Below are 23,153 nucleotides of genomic sequence, written 5' to 3' on the forward strand. Positions count from 1 at the left end.
ATTCATCACACTGCATGGACTCCACTGCATACAATCGGGATCCATTGCGCCACAATGCATTGAATACTCTGCATTCAATGATGCTCCATGGACTCCACTGCATTCAATCAGGATGCTTTGGGCCATGCTGCATAAAATCCACTGCATTCAATCATGCTGCATGGGATCCACTGCATTCAATCATGCTGCATAATATCCACTGCATTCAAAATATTCCATTTCTTCACGCTGCATGGAATCCACTGCATTCAATCGGGATGATTTGGGCCATGCTGCAAAAAATCCACTGCAATCAATCAGGATGCATTGGCCCTCGCTGCATGGACTCCACTGCATACAATCCGGATCCATTGCGCCACAATGCATGGAATAGTCTGCATTCAATGATGCTGCATGGAATCCACTGCATTCCATCGGGATGCATTTTACCACACTGCATGAAGTACACTGCATTCAATCACAATGGATGGATCCAATGCATTCAATCGGGATGCTTTGGGCCATGCTGCAGAAAATCCACTGCATTCAATGACGCTGCATGGAATCGACTGCATTCAATCATGCTGCATATAATCCACTGCTTACAATAGGGTTCAATTTCTTCACGCTGCATGGAATCCACTGCATTCAATCACGCTGCATGGAATCCATTACATTCAATCGGGATGCATGTTCCCACGCTGCATGGAGTACACTGCATTCAATCAAAATGCATGGAATCCACTGCATTCAATCGGGATGCTTTGGGCCATGCTGCATACAATCCACTGCATTCAATCGGGATGCATTGGGCCTCACTGCATGGACTCCACTGCATATAATCGGGATCCATTACACCACAATGCATGGAATCATCTGCATTCAATGACGCTGCATGGAATCCACTGCATTCAATCGGGATGCATTTTACCAGGCTGCATGGAATCCATGCATTCATCACGCTGCATGGACTCCACTGCATACAATCGGGATCCATTGCGCCACAATGCTTGGAATCCTCGCATTCATTGAGGCTTCATGGAATCCACTGTATTCAATCGGGATGCTTTGGGCCATGCTATATAAAATCCACTGCATCAATCATGCTGCATAATATTCACTGCATTCTATAGTGTACCTTTTCTTCACACTGCATGGAATACACTGCATTCAATCACGCTGTATGGAATAAACTGCATTCAATCGGGATGCATTTAACCACGCTGCATGGATTACACTGCATTCAATGACGCTGCATGGAATCCACTGCATTCAATCGGGATGCTTTGGGGCATGCTTCATGAAATCCACTGCATTCAATCATGCTGCATGGAATCCACTGCATTCAATAGGGTTCCATTTCTTCACGCTGAATGGAATACAGTGCATGCAATCACGCTCCATGGACTCCACTGCATACAATCTGGATCCATTGAGCCACAATGAATGGAATCCTCTGTATTCAATGACGCTGCATGGAATCCACTGCAGTGAATCAGGATGCTTTGGGCCATGCCGCATATAATCTACTGCATTCCATTGGGAAGCATTTGGCCTCGCTGCATTGACTCCACTTGATAAAATCGGGATCCATTGCGCCACAATGCATGGAATCCTCTGAATTCAATGACGCTGCATGGAATCCACTGCAATCAATCGGGATGCTTTGGGCCATGCTGCATAAAATCCACTGCATGCAATCATGCTGCATGGAATCCACTGCATTCAATAGGGTTCCATTGCTTCATGCTGCATGGAATCCACTGCATTCAATCACGCTGCATGGAATCCACTGCATTCAATCGGGATGCATTTTACCACGCTGAATGGAGTACACTGCATTCAATCACAATGCATGGAATCCACTGCATTGAATCGGGATGCTTTGGGCCATGCTGCATAAAATCCTCTGCATTCAATCATGCTGCATAAAATCCACTGCATTCAATAGGGTTCCATTTCTTCACACTACATGGAATAGACTGCATTCAATCACGCTGTATGGAATAAACTGCATTCAATCCGGATGCATTTAACCACGCTGCATGGATTACACTTCATTCAATCACAATGCATGGAATCCACTGCATTCTATCAGGATGCTTTGGGCCATGCTGCAAAAAATCCACTGCATTCAATAGGGTTCCATTTCTTCACGCTGCATGGAATCTACTGCATTCAATAGGGTTCCATTTATTCACGCTGCATGGAATACACTGCATTCAATCAGGATGCATGGAATCGACTCCATTCAATCAGGATGCATTATACAACGCTGCATGGATTACCCTGCATTCAATCACAATGCATGGAATCCACTCCATTCAATCGGGATGCTTTGGGCCATGCTGCAGAAAATCCACTGCATTCAATCGGGATGCATTGGGACTCGCTGCATAGACTCCACTGCATATAATCTGGATCCATTGCACCACAATGCATGGAATGCTCTGCATTCAATGTCGCTGCATGGAATCCACTGCATTCAATCGGCATGCTTTGGGCCATGCTGCATAAAATCCACTGCATTCAATCATGCTGCATGGATTCCACTGCATTCAATCATGCTGCATAAAATCCAATGCATTCAATAGGGTTCCATTTCTTCACACTGCATGGACTTCACTGCATTCAATCACACTGCATGAAATTCACTGCATTAGATCTGGATGCATTTTACCACGCTGCATGGATTACACTGCATTCAATGACGCTGCATGGAATCCACTGCATTCAATCGGGATGCTTTGGGCCCTGCTGCATAAAATCCACTGCATTCAATCGGGGTGCATTGGGCCTCGCTGCATGGACTTCACTGATTTCAATTTGTATCCATTGCCCCACAATGCATGGAATCCTCTGCATTCAACGACACTGCATGGAATCCACTGCATTCAATCATGCTGCCTAAAATCCACTGCATTCAATAGGGTTCCATTTCTTTACGCTGCATGAATCCACTGCATTCAAACACGCTGCATGGAATCCACTGCATTCAATCGGGATGCTTTGGGCCATGCTGCATAAAATCCACTGCATTCAATCATGCTGCATGGAATCCACTGCATTCAATCGGGATGCATTTTACCACGCTGCAAGGATTACACTTCATTCAATCACGCTGCATGGAATCCAATGCATTCTATCGGGATGCTTTGGGCCATGCTGCATATAATCCACTGCATTTAATCGGGATGCTTTGGGCAATGCTGAATAAAATCCACTGCATTCAATCATGCTGCATGGAATCCACTGCATTCAATCGGGATGCAATTTACCACGCTGAATGGAGTACACTGCATTCAATCATGCTGCAGGGATTCCCCTGCATTCAATCGGGATGCTTTGGATCATGCTGCAAAAAAATCCACTGCATTCAATCGGGATGCATTGGGCCTCGCTTCATGGACTCCAGTGCATACAGTCGGGATCCATTGCACCACAATGCATGGAATCCTCTGCATTCAATGACGCTGCATGGAATCCACTGCATTCAATCGGGATGCTTTGGGCCATGCCTCATAAAATCCACTTCATTCAATGACGCTGCTTGGAATCGACTGCATTCAATCATGCTGCATATAATCCACTGCTTACAATAGGGTTCAAATTCTTCACGCTGCATGGAATCCACTGCATTCAATCACGCTGCATGGAATCCACTGCATTCAATCAGGATGCATGTTCCCACGCTGCATGGAGTACACTGCATTCAATCAAAATGCATGGAATCCACTGCATTCAATCGGGATGCTTTGGGCCATGCTGCATACAATCCACTGCATTCAATCGGGATGCATTGGGCCTCACTGCATGGACTCCACTGCATATAATCGGGATCCATTACACCACAATGCATGGAATCATCTGCATTCAATGACGCTGCATGGAATCCACTGCATTCAATCGGGATGCATTTTACCAGGCTGCATGGAATCCATGCATTCATCACGCTGCATGGACTCCACTGCATACAATCGGGATCCATTGCGCCACAATGCATGGAATACTCTGCATTCAATAATGCTCCATGGACTCCACTGCATTCAATCAGGATGCTTTGGGCCATGCTGCATAAAATCCACTGCATTCAATCATGCTCCATTAAATCCACTGCATTCAATCAGGCTGCATAAAATACACTGCATTCAATAGGGTTCCATTACTTCACACTTCATGGAATACAGTGCATTCAATCACGCTTCATGGAATCCACTGCATTCAATCAGGAATCATTTTACCACGCTGCATGGAGTTCACTGCATTCAATCACAATGCATGGAATCCACTGCATTCAATCGGGATGCTTTGGGCCATGCCTCATAAAATCCACTGCATTCAACGACGCTGCATGGAATCCACCGAATTTAACTGGGATACATTATACTAAGCTGTATCGAATCCACTGCATTCAATCAGGATGCATTTTACCATATGGCATGGAGTTCACTGCATTCAATCATGCTACACGTAATCCACTGCATTCAATCAGGATGCTTTGGGCCATGCTGCATAAAATCCACTGCATTCAATTGGGAAGCATTTGGCCTCGCTGCATTGACTCCACTTGATAAAATCGGGATCCATTGCGCCACAATGCATGGAATCCTCTGCATTCAGTGATGCTGCATGGAATCCACTGCATTCCATCGGGATGCATTTTACCACACTGCATGGAGTACACTGCATTCAATCACATTGGATGGAATCCAATGCATTCAATCGGGATGCTTTGGGCCATGCTGCAGAAAATCCACTGCATTCAATCGGGATGCACTGGGCCTCGCTGCATGGACTCCACTGCATTCAATTGGTATCCATTGCGCTGCAATGCATGGAATCCTCTGCATTCAATGACGCTGCAAGGAATCCACTGCATTCAATCGGGATGCTTTGGGGCATGCTTCATGAAATCCACTGCATTCAATCATGCTGCATGGAATCCACTGCACTCCATCATGCTGCATAAAATCCACTGCATTCAATAGGGTTCCATTTCTTCACACTGCAGGGAATACAATGCATTCAATCGGGATGCATTTTAACACTCTGCATGGATTACACTGCTGCATAATGGATTACACTGCTGCAATCATGCTGCATATAATCCACTGCATTCAATCGGGATGCTTTGGGCCATGCTGCATAAAATCCACTGCATTCCATCGGGATGCATTGGGCCTCGCTGCATGGACTCCACTGCATACAATCGGGATCCATTGCGCCACAATGCATGGGATCTTCTGCATTCATTGACGCTGCATGGAATCCACTGCATTCAATTGGGATGCTTTGGGCCATGCTGCATATAATCCAGTGCATTCAATTGGGATGCATTTGGCCTCGCTCCATTGACTCCACTGCATACAATAAGGATCAATTGCAACACAATGCATGGAATCCTCTGCATTCAATGATGCTCCATTGAATCCAGTGCACTCAATCAGGATGCTTTGGGCCATGCTGCATAAAATCCACTGCATTGAATCCACTGCATTCAATCAGGATGCTTTGGGCCATGCTTAATAAATTCCACTGCATTCAACGACGCTGCATGGAATCCACCGAATTTAACTGGGATACATTATACTAAGCTGTATCGAATACACTGCATTCAAGCAGGATGCATTTTACCACATTGCATGGAGTTCACTGCATTCAATCATGCTGCACGTAATCCACTGCATTCAATCAGGATGCTTTGGGCCATGCTGCATAAAATCCACTGCATTCAATCATGCTGCATGTAATCCACTGCATTCAATCGGGATGCATTTTACCAGGCTGCATGGAATCCACTGCATTCAGTCCCGCTGCATGGAATCCACGGCATTCAATCGGGATGCATTTTACCAGGCTGCATATAATCCAGTGCATTCAATCACGCTGCATGGAATCCAGTGCATTCAATCACGCTGCATGGAATCCACTGCATTCAATCAGGATGCATTTTAATAAGCTGCATGGAATCCATTCAGTCATCACGCTGCATGGACTCCGCTGCATACAGTCGGGATCCATTACGCCACAATGCATGGAATCCTCTGCATTCAATCGGGATGCATTTTACCAGGCTGCATGGAATCCACTGCATTCAATCACGCTGAATGGAGTACACTGCATTCAATCACGCTGCATGGAATCCCCTGCATTCAATCGGGATGCATTTTACCACACTGCATGGAGTACACTGCATTCAATCACAATGGATGGAATCCAATGCATTCAATCGGGATGCTTTGGGCCATGCTGCAGAAAATCCACTGCATTCAATCGGGATGCACTGGGCCTCGCTTCATGGACTCCACTGCATTCAATTGGTATCCATTGCGCTGCAATGCATGGAATCCTCTGCATTCAATGACGCTGCAAGGAATCCACTGCATTCAATCGGGATGCTTTGGGGCATGCTTCATGAAATCCACTGCATTCAATCATGCTGCATGGAATCCACTGCACTCCATCATGCTGCATAAAATCCACTGCATTCAATAGGGTTCCATTTCTTCACACTGCAGGGAATACAATGCATTCAATCGGGATGCATTTTAACACTCTGCATGGATTACACTGCTGAATAATGGATTACACTGCTGCAATCATGCTGCATATAATCCACTGCATTCAATCGGGATGCTTTGGGCCATGCTGCATAAAATCCACTGCATTCCATCGGGATGCATTGGGCCTCGCTGCATGGACTCCACTGCATACAATCGGGATCCATTGCACCACAATGCATGGAATCTTCTGCATTCAATGACGCTGCATGGAATCCACTGCAATCAATCGGGATGCTTTGGGCCATGCTGCATAAAATCCACTGCATGCAATCATGCTGCATGGAATCCACTGCATTCAATAGGGTTCCATTGCTTCATGCTGCATGGAATCCACTGCATTCAATCACGCTGCATGGAATCCACTGCATTCAATCGGGATGCATTTTACCACGCTGAATGGAGTACACTGCATTCAAGCACAATGCATGGAATCCACTGCATTGAATCGGGATGCTTTGGGCCATGCTGCATAAAATCCTCTGCATTCAATCATGCTGCATAAAATCCACTGCATTCAATAGGGTTCCATTTCTTCACACTACATGGAATACACTGCATTCAATCACGCTGTATGGAATAAACTGCATTCAATCCGGATGCATTTAACCACGCTGCATGGATTACACTTCATTCAATCACAATGCATGGAATCCACTGCATTCTATCAGGATGCTTTGGGCCATGCTGCAAAAAATCCACTGCATTCAATAGGGTTCCATTTCTTCACGCTGCATGGAATCTACTGCATTCAATAGGGTTCCATTTCTTCACGCTGCATGGAATACACTGCATTCAATCAGGATGCATGGAATCGACTCCATTCAATCAGGATGCATTATACAACGCTGCATGGATTACCCTGCATTCAATCACAATGCATGGAATCCACTCCATTCAATCGGGATGCTTTGGGCCATGCTGCAGAAAATCCACTGCATTCAATCGGGATGCATTGGGACTCGCTGCATAGACTCCACTGCATATAATCTGGATCCATTGCACCACAATGCATGGAATGCTCTGCATTCAATGTCGCTGCATGGAATCCACTGCATTCAATCGGCATGCTTTGGGCCATGCTGCATAAAATCCACTGCATTCAATCATGCTGCATGGATGCCACTGCATTCAATCATGCTGCATAAAATCCAATGCATTCAATAGGGTTCCATTTCTTCACACTGCATGGACTTCACTGCATTCAATCACACTGCATGAAATTCACTGCATTAGATCTGGATGCATTTTACCACGCTGCATGGATTACACTGCATTCAATGACGCTGCATGGAATCCACTGCATTCAATCGGGATGCTTTGGGCCCTGCTGCATAAAATCCACTGCATTCAATCGGGGTGCATTGGGCCTCGCTGCATGGACTTCACTGATTTCAATTTGTATCCATTGCCCCACAATGCATGGAATCCTCTGCATTCAACGACACTGCATGGAATCCACTGCGTTCAATAATGCTGCCTAAAATCCACTGCATTCAATAGGGTTCCATTTCTTCACGCTGCATGAATCCACTGCATTCAAACACGCTGCATGGAATCCACTGCATTCAATCGGGATGCTTTGGGCCATGGTGCATAAAATCCACTGCATTCAATCATGCTGCATGGAATCCACTGCATTCAATCGGGATGCATTTTACCACGCTGCAAGGATTACACTTCATTCAATCACGCTGCATGGAATCCAATGCATTCTATCGGGATGCTTTGGGCCATGCTGCATATAATCCACTGCATTTAATCGGGATGCTTTGGGCCATGCTGAATAAAATCCACTGCATTCAATCATGCTGCATGGAATCCACTGCATTCAATCGGGATGCAATTTACCACGCTGAATGGAGTACACTGCATTCAATCATGCTGCAGGGATTCCCCTGCATTCAATCGGGATGCTTTGGATCATGCTGCAAAAAAATCCACTGCATTCAATCGGGATGCATTGGGCCTCGCTTCATAGACTCCAGTGCATACAGTCGGGATCCATTGCACCACAATGCATGGAATCCTCTGCATTCAATGACGCTGCATGGAATCCACTGCATTCAATCGGGATGCTTTGGGCCATGCCTCATAAAATCCACTTCATTCAATGACGCTGCTTGGAATCGACTGCATTCAATCATGCTGCATATAATCCACTGCTTACAATAGGGTTCAATTTCTTCACGCTGCATGGAATCCACTGCATTCAATCACGCTGCATGGAATCCACTGCATTCAATCAGGATGCATGTTCCCACGCTGCATGGAGTACACTGCATTCAATCAAAATGCATGGAATCCACTGCATTCAATCGGGATGCTTTGGGCCATGCTGCATACAATCCACTGCATTCAATCGGGATGCATTGGGCCTCACTGCATGGACTCCACTGCATATAATCGGGATCCATTACACCACAATGCATGGAATCATCTGCATTCAATGACGCTGCATGGAATCCACTGCATTCAATCGGGATGCATTTTACCAGGCTGCATGGAATCCATGCATTCATCACGCTGCATGGACTCCACTGCATACAATCGGGATCCATTGCGCCACAATGCATGGAATACTCTGCATTCAATAATGCTCCATGGACTCCACTGCATTCAATCAGGATGCTTTGGGCCATGCTGCATAAAATCCACTGCATTCAATCATGCTCCATTAAATCCACTGCATTCAATCAGGCTGCATAAAATACACTGCATTCAATAGGGTTCCATTACTTCACACTTCATGGAATACAGTGCATTCAATCACGCTTCATGGAATCCACTGCATTCAATCAGGATTCATTTTACCACGCTGCATGGAGTTCACTGCATTCAATCACAATGCATGGAATCCACTGCATTCAATCGGGATGCTTTCGGCCATGCCTCATAAAATCCACTGCATTCAACAACGCTGCATGGAATCCACCGAATTTAACTGGGATACATTATACTAAGCTGTATCGAATCCACTGCATTCAATCAGGATGCATTTTACCATATTGCATGGAGTTCACTGCATTCAATCATGCTACACGTAATCCACTGCATTCAATCAGGATGCTTTGGGCCATGCTGCATAAAATCCACTGCATTCAATTGGGAAGCATTTGGCCTCGCTGCATTGACTCCACTTGATAAAATCGGGATCCATTGCGCCACAATGCATGGAATCCTCTGCATTCAGTGATGCTTCATGGAATCCACTGCATTCCATCGGGATGCATTTTACCACACTGCATGGAGTACACTGCATTCAATCACATTGGATGGAATCCAATGCATTCAATCGGGATGCTTTGGGCCATGCTGCAGAAAATCCACTGCATTCAATCGGGATGCACTGGGCCTCGCTGCATGGACTCCACTGCATTCAATTGGTATCCATTGCGCTGCAATGCATGGAATCCTCTGCATTCAGTGACGCTGCAAGGAATCCACTGCATTCAATCGGGATGCTTTGGGGCATGCTTCATGAAATCCACTGCATTCAATCATGCTGCATGGAATCCACTGCACTCCATCATGCTGCATAAAATCCACTGCATTCAATAGGGTTCCATTTCTTCACACTGCAGGGAATACAATGCATTCAATCGGGATGCATTTTAACACTCTGCATGGATTACACTGCTGCATAATGGATTACACTGCTGCAATCATGCTGCATATAATCCACTGCATTCAATCGGGATGCTTTGGGCCATGCTGCATAAAATCCACTGCATTCCATCGGGATGCATTGGGCCTCGCTGCATGGACTCCACTGCATACAATCGGGATCCATTGCGCCACAATGCATGGGATCTTCTGCATTCATTTACGCTGCATGGAATCCACTGCATTCAATTGGGATGCTTTGGGCCATGCTGCATATAATCCAGTGCATTCAATTGGGATGCATTTGGCCTCGCTCCATTGACTCCACTGCATACAATAAGGATCAATTGCAACACAATGCATGGAATCCTCTGCATTCAATGATGCTCCATTGAATCCAGTGCACTCAATCAGGATGCTTTGGGCCATGCTGCATAAAATCCACTGCATTGAATCCACTGCATTCAATCAGGATGCTTTGGGCCATGCTTAATAAATTCCACTGCATTCAACGACGCTGCATGGAATCCACCGAATTTAACTGGGATACATTATACTAAGCTGTATCGAATACACTGCATTCAAGCAGGATGCATTTTACCACATTGCATGGAGTTCACTGCATTCAATCATGCTGCACGTAATCCACTGCATTCAATCAGGATGCTTTGGGCCATGCTGCATAAAATCCACTGCATTCAATCATGCTGCACGTAATCCACTGCATTCAATCGGGATGCATTTTACCAGGCTGCATGGAATCCACTGCATTCAGTCACGCTGCATGGAATCCACGGCATTCAATCGGGATGCATTTTACCAGGCTGCATATAATCCAGTGCATTCAATCACGCTGCATGGAATCCAGTGCATTCAATCACGCTGCATGGAATCCACTGCATTCAATCAGGATGCATTTTAATAAGCTGCATGGAATCCATTCAGTCATCACGCTGCATGGACTCCGCTGCATACAGTCGGGATCCATTACGCCACAATGCATGGAATCCTCTGCATTCAATCGGGATGCATTTTACCAGGCTGCATGGAATCCACTGCATTCAATCACGCTGAATGGAGTACACTGCATTCAATCACGCTGCATGGAATCCCCTGCATTCAATCGGGATGCATTTTACCACACTGCATGGAGTACACTGCATTCAATCACAATGGATGGAATCCAATGCATTCAATCGGGATGCTTTGGGCCATGCTGCAGAAAATCCACTGCATTCAATCGGGATGCACTGGGCCTCGCTTCATGGACTCCACTGCATTCAATTGGTATCCATTGCGCTGCAATGCATGGAATCCTCTGCATTCAATGACGCTGCAAGGAATCCACTGCATTCAATCGGGATGCTTTGGGGCATGCTTCATGAAATCCACTGCATTCAATCATGCTGCATGGAATCCACTGCAGTCCATCATGCTGCATAAAATCCACTGCATTCAATAGGGTTCCATTTCTTCACACTGCAGGGAATACAATGCATTCAATCGGGATGCATTTTAACACTCTGCATGGATTACACTGCTGAATAATGGATTACACTGCTGCAATCATGCTGCATATAATCCACTGCATTCAATCGGGATGCTTTGGGCCATGCTGCATAAAATCCACTGCATTCCATCGGGATGCATTGGGCCTCGCTGCATGGACTCCACTGCATACAATCGGGATCCATTGCACCACAATGCATGGAATCTTCTGCATTCAATGACGCTGCATGGAATCCACTGCAATCAATCGGGATGTTTTGGGCCATGCTGCATAAAATCCACTGCATGCAATCATGCTGCATGGAATCCACTGCATTCAATAGGGTTCCATTGCTTCATGCTGCATGGAATCCACTGCATTCAATCACGCTGCATGGAATCCACTGCATTCAATCGGGATGCATTTTACCACGCTGAATGGAGTACACTGCATTCAAGCACAATGCATGGAATCCACTGCATTGAATCGGGATGCTTTGGGCCATGCTGCATAAAATCCTCTGCATTCAATCATGCTGCATAAAATCCACTGCATTCAATAGGGTTCCATTTCTTCACACTACATGGAATACACTGCATTCAATCACGCTGTATGGAATAAACTGCATTCAATCCGGATGCATTTAACCACGCTGCATGGATTACACTTCATTCAATCACAATGCATGGAATCTACTGCATTCTATCAGGATGCTTTGGGCCATGCTGCAAAAAATCCACTGCATTCAATAGGGTTCCATTTCTTCACGCTGCATGGAATCTACTGCATTCAATAGGGTTCCATTTCTTCACGCTGCATGGAATACACTGCATTCAATCAGGATGCATGGAATCGACTCCATTCAATCAGGATGCATTATACAACGCTGCATGGATTACCCTGCATTCAATCACAATGCATGGAATCCACTCCATTCAATCGGGATGCTTTGGGCCATGCTGCAGAAAATCCACTGCATTCAATCGGGATGCATTGGGACTCGCTGCATAGACTCCACTGCATATAATCTGGATCCATTGCACCACAATGCATGGAATGCTCTGCATTCAATGTCGCTGCATGGAATCCACTGCATTCAATCGGGATGCTTTGGGCCATGCTGCATAAAATCCACTGCATTCAATCATGCTGCATGGATTCCACTGCATTCAATCATGCTGCATAAAATCCAATGCATTCAATAGGGTTCCATTTCTTCACACTGCATGGACTTCACTGCATTCAATCACACTGCATGAAATTCACTGCATTAGATCTGGATGCATTTTACCACGCTGCATGGATTACACTGCATTCAATGACGCTGCATGGAATCCACTGCATTCAATCGGGATGCTTTGGGCCCTGCTGCATAAAATCCACTGCATTCAATCGGGGTGCATTGGGCCTCGCTGCATGGACTTCACTGATTTCAATTTGTATCCATTGCCCCACAATGCATGGAATCCTCTGCATTCAACGACACTGCATGGAATCCACTGCATTCAATCATGCTGCCTAAAATCCACTGCATTCAATAGGGTTCCATTTCTTCACGCTGCATGATTCCACTGCATTCAAACACGCTGCATGGAATCCACTGCATTCAATCGGGATGCTTTGGGCCATGCTGCATAAAATCCACTGCATTCAATCATGCTGCATGGAATCCACTGCATTCAATCGGGATGCATTTTACCACGCTGCAAGGATTACACTTCATTCAATCACGCTGCATGGAATCCAATGCATTCTATCGGGATGCTTTGGGCCATGCTGCATATAATCCACTGCATTTAATCGGGATGCTTTGGGCCATGCTGAATAAAATCCACTGCATTCAATCATGCTGCATGGAATCCACTGCATTCAATCGGGATGCAATTTACCACGCTGAATGGAGTACACTGCATTCAATCATGCTGCAGGGATTCCCCTGCATTCAATCGGGATGCTTTGGATCATGCTGCAAAAAAATCCACTGCATTCAATCGGGATGCATTGGGCCTCGCTTCATGGACTCCAGTGCATACAGTCGGGATCCATTGCACCACAATGCATGGAATCCTCTGCATTCAATGACGCTGCATGGAATCCACTGCATTCAATCGGGATGCTTTGGGCCATGCCTCATAAAATCCACTTCATTCAATGACGCTGCTTGGAATCGACTGCATTCAATCATGCTGCATATAATCCACTGCTTACAATAGGGTTCAATTTCTTCACGCTGCATGGAATCCACTGCATTCAATCACGCTGCATGGAATCCACTGCATTCAATCAGGATGCATGTTCCCACGCTGCATGGAGTACACTGCATTCAATCAAAATGCATGGAATCCACTGCATTCAATCGGGATGCTTTGGGCCATGCTGCATACAATCCACTGCATTCAATCGGGATGCATTGGGCCTCACTGCATGGACTCCACTGCATATAATCGGGATCCATTACACCACAATGCATGGAATCATCTGCATTCAATGACGCTGCATGGAATCCACTGCATTCAATCGGGATGCATTTTACCAGGCTGCATGGAATCCATGCATTCATCACGCTGCATGGACTCCACTGCATACAATCGGGATCCATTGCGCCACAATGCATGGAATACTCTGCATTCAATAATGCTCCATGGACTCCACTGCATTCAATCAGGATGCTTTGGGCCATGCTGCATAAAATCCACTGCATTCAATCATGCTCCATTAAATCCACTGCATTCAATCAGGCTGCATAAAATACACTGCATTCAATAGGGTTCCATTACTTCACACTTCATGGAATACAGTGCATTCAATCACGCTGCATGGATTACACTGCATTCAATGACGCTGCATGGAATCCACTGCATTCAATCGGGATGCTTTGGGCCCTGCTGCATAAAATCCACTGCATTCAATCGGGGTGCATTGGGCCTCGCTGAATGGACTTCACTGCATTCAATTTGTATCCATTGCCCCACAATGCATGGAATCCTCTGCATTCAACGACACTGCATGGAATCCACTGCATTCAATCATGCTGCCTAAAATCCACTGCATTCAATAGGGTTCCATTTCTTCACGCTGCATGAATCCACTGCATTCAAACACGCTGCATGGAATCCACTGCATTCAATCGGGATGCTTTGGGCCATGCTGCATAAAATCCACTGCATTCAATCATGCTGCATGGAATCCACTGCATTCAATCGGGATGCATTTTACCACGCTGCAAGGATTACACTTCATTCAATCACAATGCATGGAATCCAATGCATTCAATCGGGATGCTTTGGGCCATGCTGCATGGACCCCACTGCATAAAATCGGGATCCATTGCGCCAAAATGCGAGGAATCATCTGCATTTAATTACGCTGCATCGAATCCACTGCATTCGATCGGGATCCATTTTACCACGCAGCGTGGATTACACTGCTTTCAATCACAATGCATGGAATCCACTGTATTCAATCGGGATGCTTTGGGCCATACTGCATAAAATCCACTGCATTCAATCTTGCTGCATGGAATCCAATGCATTCAATCATGCTGCATAAAATCCATGCATTCAAGAGGGTTCCAATTCTTCACACTGCATGGAATCCACTGCATTCAATCGGGATGCATTTTACCACGCTGCATATATTACACTGCATTGAATTGCAATGCATAGAATTCACTGCATTCAATCGGGAAGCATTTTACACCACTGCATGGAATCCACTGCATTTAATCACGCTACATGTAATCCATGGAATTTAATCGGGATTCATTTTACTAAGCTGTATGTCATTGACTGCATTTAATCACACTGCATGGAATCCACTGCATTCAATTGGGATTCATTTTACAAGGCTGCATGGAGTTGACTGCATTCAATCACAATACATGGAATCCACTGCATTCAATCGGGATGCTTTGGGCCATGCTGCATAAAATCCACTGCATTCAATTGGGTTCCATGTCTTCACTCTGCATGGAATACACTGCATTCAATCACGCTGCATGGAATCCCCTGCATTCAATCGGGATGCATTCTACCTTGCTGCATGGAGTTCACTGCATCCAATCACAATGCATGGAATCCACTGCATTCAATCGGGATGCTTTGGGCCATGCTGCATAAAATCCACTGCATTCAATCATGCTGCATGGAATCCACTGCATTCAATCGGGATGCATTTTACCACGCTGCATGGATTACACTTCATTCAATCACAATGCATGGAATCCACTGCATTCTATCGGGATGCGTTGGGCCATGCTGCATATAATCCACTTCATTTAATCGGGATGCTTTGGGCCATGCTGAATAAAATCCACTGCATTCAATCATGCTGCATGGAATCCACTGCATTCAATCGGGATGCAATTTACCACGCTGAATGGAGTACACTGCATTCAATCATGCTGCATGGATTCCCCTGCATTCAATCGGGATGCTTTAGATCATGCTGCAAAAAAATCCACTGCATTCAATCGGGATGCATTGGGCCTCGCTTCATGGACTCCAGTGCATACAGTCGGGATCCATTGCACCACAATGCATGGAATCCTCTGCATTCAATGACGCTGCATGGAATCCACTGCATTCAATCGGGATGCTTTGGGCCATGCCTCATAAAATCCACTTCATTCAATGACGCTGCTTGGAATCGACTGCATTCAATCATGCTGCATATAATCCACTGCTTACAATAGGGTTCAATTTCTTCACGCTGCATGGAATCCACTGCATTCAATCACGCTGCATGGAATCCACTGCATTCAATCAGGATGCATGTTCCCACGCTGCATGGAGTACACTGCATTCAATCAAAATGCATGGAATCCACTGCATTCAATCGGGATGCTTTGGGCCATGCTGCATACAATCCACTGCATTCAATCGGGATGCATTGGGCCTCACTGCATGGACTCCACTGCATATAATCGGGATCCATTACACCACAATGCATGGAATCATCTGCATTCAATGACGCTGCATGGAATCCACTGCATTCAATCGGGATGCATTTTACCAGGCTGCATGGAATCCATGCATTCATCACGCTGCATGGACTCCACTGCATACAATCGGGATCCATTGCGCCACAATGCATGGAATACTCTGCATTCAATAATGCTCCATGGACTCCACTGCATTCAATCAGGATGCTTTGGGCCATGCTGCATAAAATCCACTGCATTCTATCATGCTCCATTAAATCCACTGCATTCAATCAGGCTGCATAAAATACACTGCATTCAATAGGGTTCCATTACTTCACACTTCATGGAATACAGTGCATTCAATCACGCTTCATGGAATCCACTGCATTCAATCAGGATTCATTTTACCACGCTGCATGGAGTTCACTGCATTCAATCACAATGCATGGAATCCACTGCATTCAATCGGGATGCTTTCGGCCATGCCTCATAAAATCCACTGCATTCAACAACGCTGCATGGAATCCACCGAATTTAACTGGGATACATTATACTAAGCTGTATCGAATCCACTGCATTCAATCAGGATGCATTTTACCATATTGCATGGAGTTCACTGCATTCAATCATGCTACACGTAATCCACTGCATTCAATCAGGATGCTTTGGGCCATGCTGCATAAAATCCACTGCATTCAATTGGGAAGCATTTGGCCTCGCTGCATTGACTCCACTTGATAAAATCGGGATCCATTGCGCCACAATGCATGGAATCCTCTGCATTCAGTGATGCTGCATGGAATCCACTGCATTCCATCGGGATGCATTTTACCACACTGCATGGAGTACACTGCATTCAATCACATTGGATGGAATCCAATGCATTCAATCGGGATGCTTTTGGCCATGCTGCAGAAAATCCACTGCATTCAATCGGGATGCACTGGGCCTCGCTGCATGGACTCCACTGCATTCAATTGGTATCCATTGCGCTGCAATGCATGGAATCCTCTGCATTCAATGACGCTGCATGGAATCCACTGCATTCAATCATGCTGCATAATATCCACTGCATTCAAAATGTTCCATTTCTTCACGCTGCATGGAATCCACTGCATTCCATCGGGATGCATTTTACCACACTGCATGGAGTACACTGCATTCAATCACAATGGATGGTATCCAATGAATTCAATCGGGATGCTTTTGGCCATGCTGCAGAAACTCCACTGCATTCAATCGGGATGCACTGGGCCTCGCTGCATGGACTCCACTGCATTCAATTGGTATCCATTGCGCTGCAATGCATGGAATCCTCTGCATTCAATGACGCTGCATGGAATCCACTGCATTCTATCGGGATGCTTTGGGGCATGCTTCATGAAATCCACTGCATTCAATCATGCTGCATGGAATCCACTGCACTCCATCATGCTGCATAAAATCCACTGCATTCAATAGGGTTCCATTTCTTCACACTGCAGGGAATACAATGCATTCAATCGGGATGCATTTTAACACTCTGCATGGATTACACTGCTGCATAATTGATTACACTGCTGCAATCATGCTGCATATAATCCACTGCATTCAATCGGGATGCTTTGGGCCATGCTGCATAAAATCCACTGCATTCCATCGGGATGCATTGGGCCTCGCTTCATGGACTCCAGTGCATACAGTCGGGATCCATTGCACCACAATGCATGGAATCCTCTGCATTCAATGACGCTGCATGGAATCCACTGCATTCAATCGGGATGCTTTGGGCCATGCCTCATAAAATCCACTTCATTCAATGACGCTGCTTGGAATCGACTGCATTCAATCATGCTGCATATAATCCACTGCTTACAATAGGGTTCAATTTCTTCACGCTGCATGGAATCCACTGCATTCAATCACGCTGCATGGAATCCACTGCATTCAATCAGGATGCATGTTCCCACGCTGCATGGAGTACACTGCATTCAATCAAAATGCATGGAATCCACTGCATTCAATCGGGATGCTTTGGGCCATGCTGCATACAATCCACTGCATTCAATCGGGATGCATTGGGCCTCACTGCATGGACTCCACTGCATATAATCGGGATCCATTACACCACAATGCATGGAATCATCTGCATTCAATGACGCTGCATGGAATCCACTGCATTCAATCGGGATGCATTTTACCAGGCTGCATGGAATCCATGCATTCATCACGCTGCATGGACTCCACTGCATACAATCGGGATCCATTGCGCCACAATGCATGGAATACTCTGCATTCAATAATGCTCCATGGACTCCACTGCATTCAATCAGGATGCTTTGGGCCATGCTGCATAAAATCCACTGCATTCTATCATGCTCCATTAAATCCACTGCATTCAATCAGGCTGCATAAAATACACTGCATTCAATAGGGTTCCATTACTTCACACTTCATGGAATACAGTGCATTCAATCACGCTTCATGGAATCCACTGCATTCAATCAGGATTCATTTTACCACGCTGCATGGAGTTCACTGCATTCAATCACAATGCATGGAATCCACTGCATTCAATCGGGATGCTTTCGGCCATGCCTCATAAAATCCACTGCATTCAACAACGCTGCATGGAATCCACCGAATTTAACTGGGATACATTATACTAAGCTGTATCGAATCCACTGCATTCAATCAGGATGCATTTTACCATATTGCATGGAGTTCACTGCATTCAATCATGCTACACGTAATCCACTGCATTCAATCAGGATGCTTTGGGCCATGCTGCATAAAATCCACTGCATTCAATTGGGAAGCATTTGGCCTCGCTGCATTGACTCCACTTGATAAAATCGGGATCCATTGCGCCACAATGCATGGAATCCTCTGCATTCAGTGATGCTGCATGGAATCCACTGCATTCCATCGGGATGCATTTTACCACACTGCATGGAGTACACTGCATTCAATCACATTGGATGGAATCCAATGCATTCAATCGGGATGCTTTGGGCCATGCTGCAGAAAATCCACTGCATTCAATCGGGATGCACTGGGCCTCGCTGCATGGACTCCACTGCATTCAATTGGTATCCATTGCGCTGCAATGCATGGAATCCTCTGCATTCAATGACGCTGCAAGGAATCCACTGCATTCAATCGGGATGCTTTGGGGCATGCTTCATGAAATCCACTGCATTCAATCATGCTGCATGGAATCCACTGCACTCCATCATGCTGCATAAAATCCACTGCATTCAATAGGGTTCCATTTCTTCACACTGCAGGGAATACAATGCATTCAATCGGGATGCATTTTAACACTCTGCATGGATTACACTGCTGCATAATGGATTACACTGCTGCAATCATGCTGCATATAATCCACTGCATTCAATCGGGATGCTTTGGGCCATGCTGCATAAAATCCACTGCATTCCATCGGGATGCATTGGGCCTCGCTGCATGGACTCCACTGCATACAATCGGGATCCATTGCGCCACAATGCATGGGATCTTCTGCATTCATTGACGCTGCATGGAATCCACTGCATTCAATTGGGATGCTTTGGGCCATGCTGCATATAATCCAGTGCATTCAATTGGGATGCATTTGGCCTCGCTCCATTGACTCCACTGCATACAATAAGGATCAATTGCAACACAATGCGTGGAATCCTCTGCATTCAATGATGCTCCATTGAATCCAGTGCACTCAATCAGGATGCTTTGGGCCATGCTGCATAAAATCCACTGCATTGAATCCACTGCATTCAATCAGGATGCTTTGGGCCATGCTTAATAAATTCCACTGCATTCAACGACGCTGCATGGAATCCACCGAATTTAACTGGGATACATTATACTAAGCTGTATCGAATACACTGCATTCAAGCAGGATGCATTTTACCACATTGCATGGAGTTCACTGCATTCAATCATGCTACACGTAATCCACTGCATTCAATCAGGATGCTTTGGGCCATGCTGCATAAAATCCACTGCATTCAATCATGCTGCACGTAATCCACTGCATTCAATCGGGATGCATTTTACCAGGCTGCATGGAATCCACTGCATTCAGTCACGCTGCATGGAATCCACGGCATTCAATCGGGATGCATTTTACCAGGCTGCATATAATCCAGTGCATTCAATCACGCTGCATGGAATCCAGTGCATTCAATCACGCTGCATGGAATCCACTGCATTCAATCAGGATGCATTTTAATAAGCTGCATGGAATCCATTCAGTCATCACGCTGCATGGACTCCGGTGCATACAGTCGGGATCCATTACGCCACAATGCATGGAATCCTCTGCATTCAATCGGGATGCATTTTACCAGGCTTCATGGAATCCACTGCATTCAATCACGCTGAATGGAGTACACTGCATTCAATCACGCTGCATGGAATCCCCTGCATTCAATCGGGATGCATTTTACCACACTGCATGGAGTACACTGCATTCAATCACAATGGATGGAATCCAATGCATTCAATCGGGATGCTTTGGGCCCTGCTGCATAAAATCCACTGCATTCAATCGGGGTGCATTGGGCCTCGCTGCATGGACTTCACTGATTTCAATTTGTATCCATTGCCCCACAATGCATGGAATCCTCTGCATTCAACGACACTGCATGGAATCCACTGCATTCAATCATGCTGCCTAAAATCCACTGCATTCAATAGGGTTCCATTTCTTCACGCTGCATGAATCCACTGCATTCAAACACGCTGCATGGAATCCACTGCATTCAATCGGGATGCTTTGGGCCATGCTGCATAAAATCCACTGCATTCAATCATGCTGCATGGAATCCACTGCATTCAATCGGGATGCATTTTACCACGCTGCAAGGATTACACTTCATTCAATCACGCTGCATGGAATCCAATGCATTCTATCGGGATGCTTTGGGCCATGCTGCATATAATCCACTGCATTTAATCGGGATGCTTTGGGCCATGCTGAATAAAATCCACTGCATTCAATCATGCTGCATGGAATCCACTGCATTCAATCGGGATGCAATTTACCACGCTGAATGGAGTACACTGCATTCAATCATGCTGCAGGGATTCCCCTGCATTCAATCGGGATGCTTTGGATCATGCTGCAAAAAAATCCACTGCATTCAATCGGGATGCATTGGGCCTCGCTTCATGGACTCCAGTGCATACAGTCGGGATCCATTGCACCACAATGCATGGAATCCTCTGCATTCAATGACGCTGCATGGAATCCACTGCATTCAATCGGGATGCTTTGGGCCATGCCTCATAAAATCCACTTCATTCAATGACGCTGCTTGGAATCGACTGCATTCAATCATGCTGCATATAATCCACTGCTTACAATAGGGTTCAATTTCTTCACGCTGCATGGAATCCACTGCATTCAATCACGCTGCATGGAATCCACTGCATTCAATCAGGATGCATGTTCCCACGCTGCATGGAGTACACTGCATTCAATCAAAATGCATGGAATCCACTGCATTCAATCGGGATGCTTTGGGCCATGCTGCATACAATCCACTGCATTCAATCGGGATGCATTGGGCCTCACTGCATGGACTCCACTGCATATAATCGGGATCCATTACACCACAATGCATGGAATCATCTGCATTCAATGACGCTGCATGGAATCCACTGCATTCAATCGGGATGCATTTTACCAGGCTGCATGGAATCCATGCATTCATCACGCTGCATGGACTCCACTGCATACAATCGGGATCCATTGCGCCACAATGCATGGAATACTCTGCATTCAATAATGCTCCATGGACTCCACTGCATTCAATCAGGATGCTTTGGGCCATGCTGCATAAAATCCACTGCATTCAATCATGCTCCATTAAATCCACTGCATTCAATCAGGCTGCATAAAATACACTGCATTCAATAGGGTTCCATTACTTCACACTTCATGGAATACAGTGCATTCAATCACGCTGCATGGATTACACTGCATTCAATGACGCTGCATGGAATCCACTGCATTCAATCGGGATGCTTTGGGCCCTGCTGCATAAAATCCACTGCATTCAATCGGGGTGCATTGGGCCTCGCTGAATGGACTTCACTGCATTCAATTTGTATCCATTGCCCCACAATGCATGGAATCCTCTGCATTCAACGACACTGCATGGAATCCACTGCATTCAATCATGCTGCCTAAAATCCACTGCATTCAATAGGGTTCCATTTCTTCACGCTGCATGAATCCACTGCATTCAAACACGCTGCATGGAATCCACTGCATTCAATCGGGATGCTTTGGGCCATGCTGCATAAAATCCACTGCATTCAATCATGCTGCATGGAATCCACTGCATTCAATCGGGATGCATTTTACCACGCTGCAAGGATTACACTTCATTCAATCACAATGCATGGAATCCAATGCATTCAATCGGGATGCTTTGGGCCATGCTGCATATAATCCACTGCATTTAATCGGGATGCATTGGGCCATGCTGCATGGACCCCACTGCATAAAATCGGGATCCATTGCGCCAAAATGCGAGGAATCATCTGCATTTAATGACGCTGCATCGAATCCACTGCATTCGATCGGGATCCATTTTACCACGCA

This window comes from Sus scrofa, chromosome 16 (assembly GCF_054392235.1).
Source record: "Sus scrofa isolate SSC_HxYL_T2T_F1_AM1 chromosome 16, Sscrofa_HxYL_maternal_Yorkshire_Landrace_v2.0, whole genome shotgun sequence".
NCBI classification, from domain to species: domain Eukaryota; kingdom Metazoa; phylum Chordata; class Mammalia; order Artiodactyla; family Suidae; genus Sus; species Sus scrofa.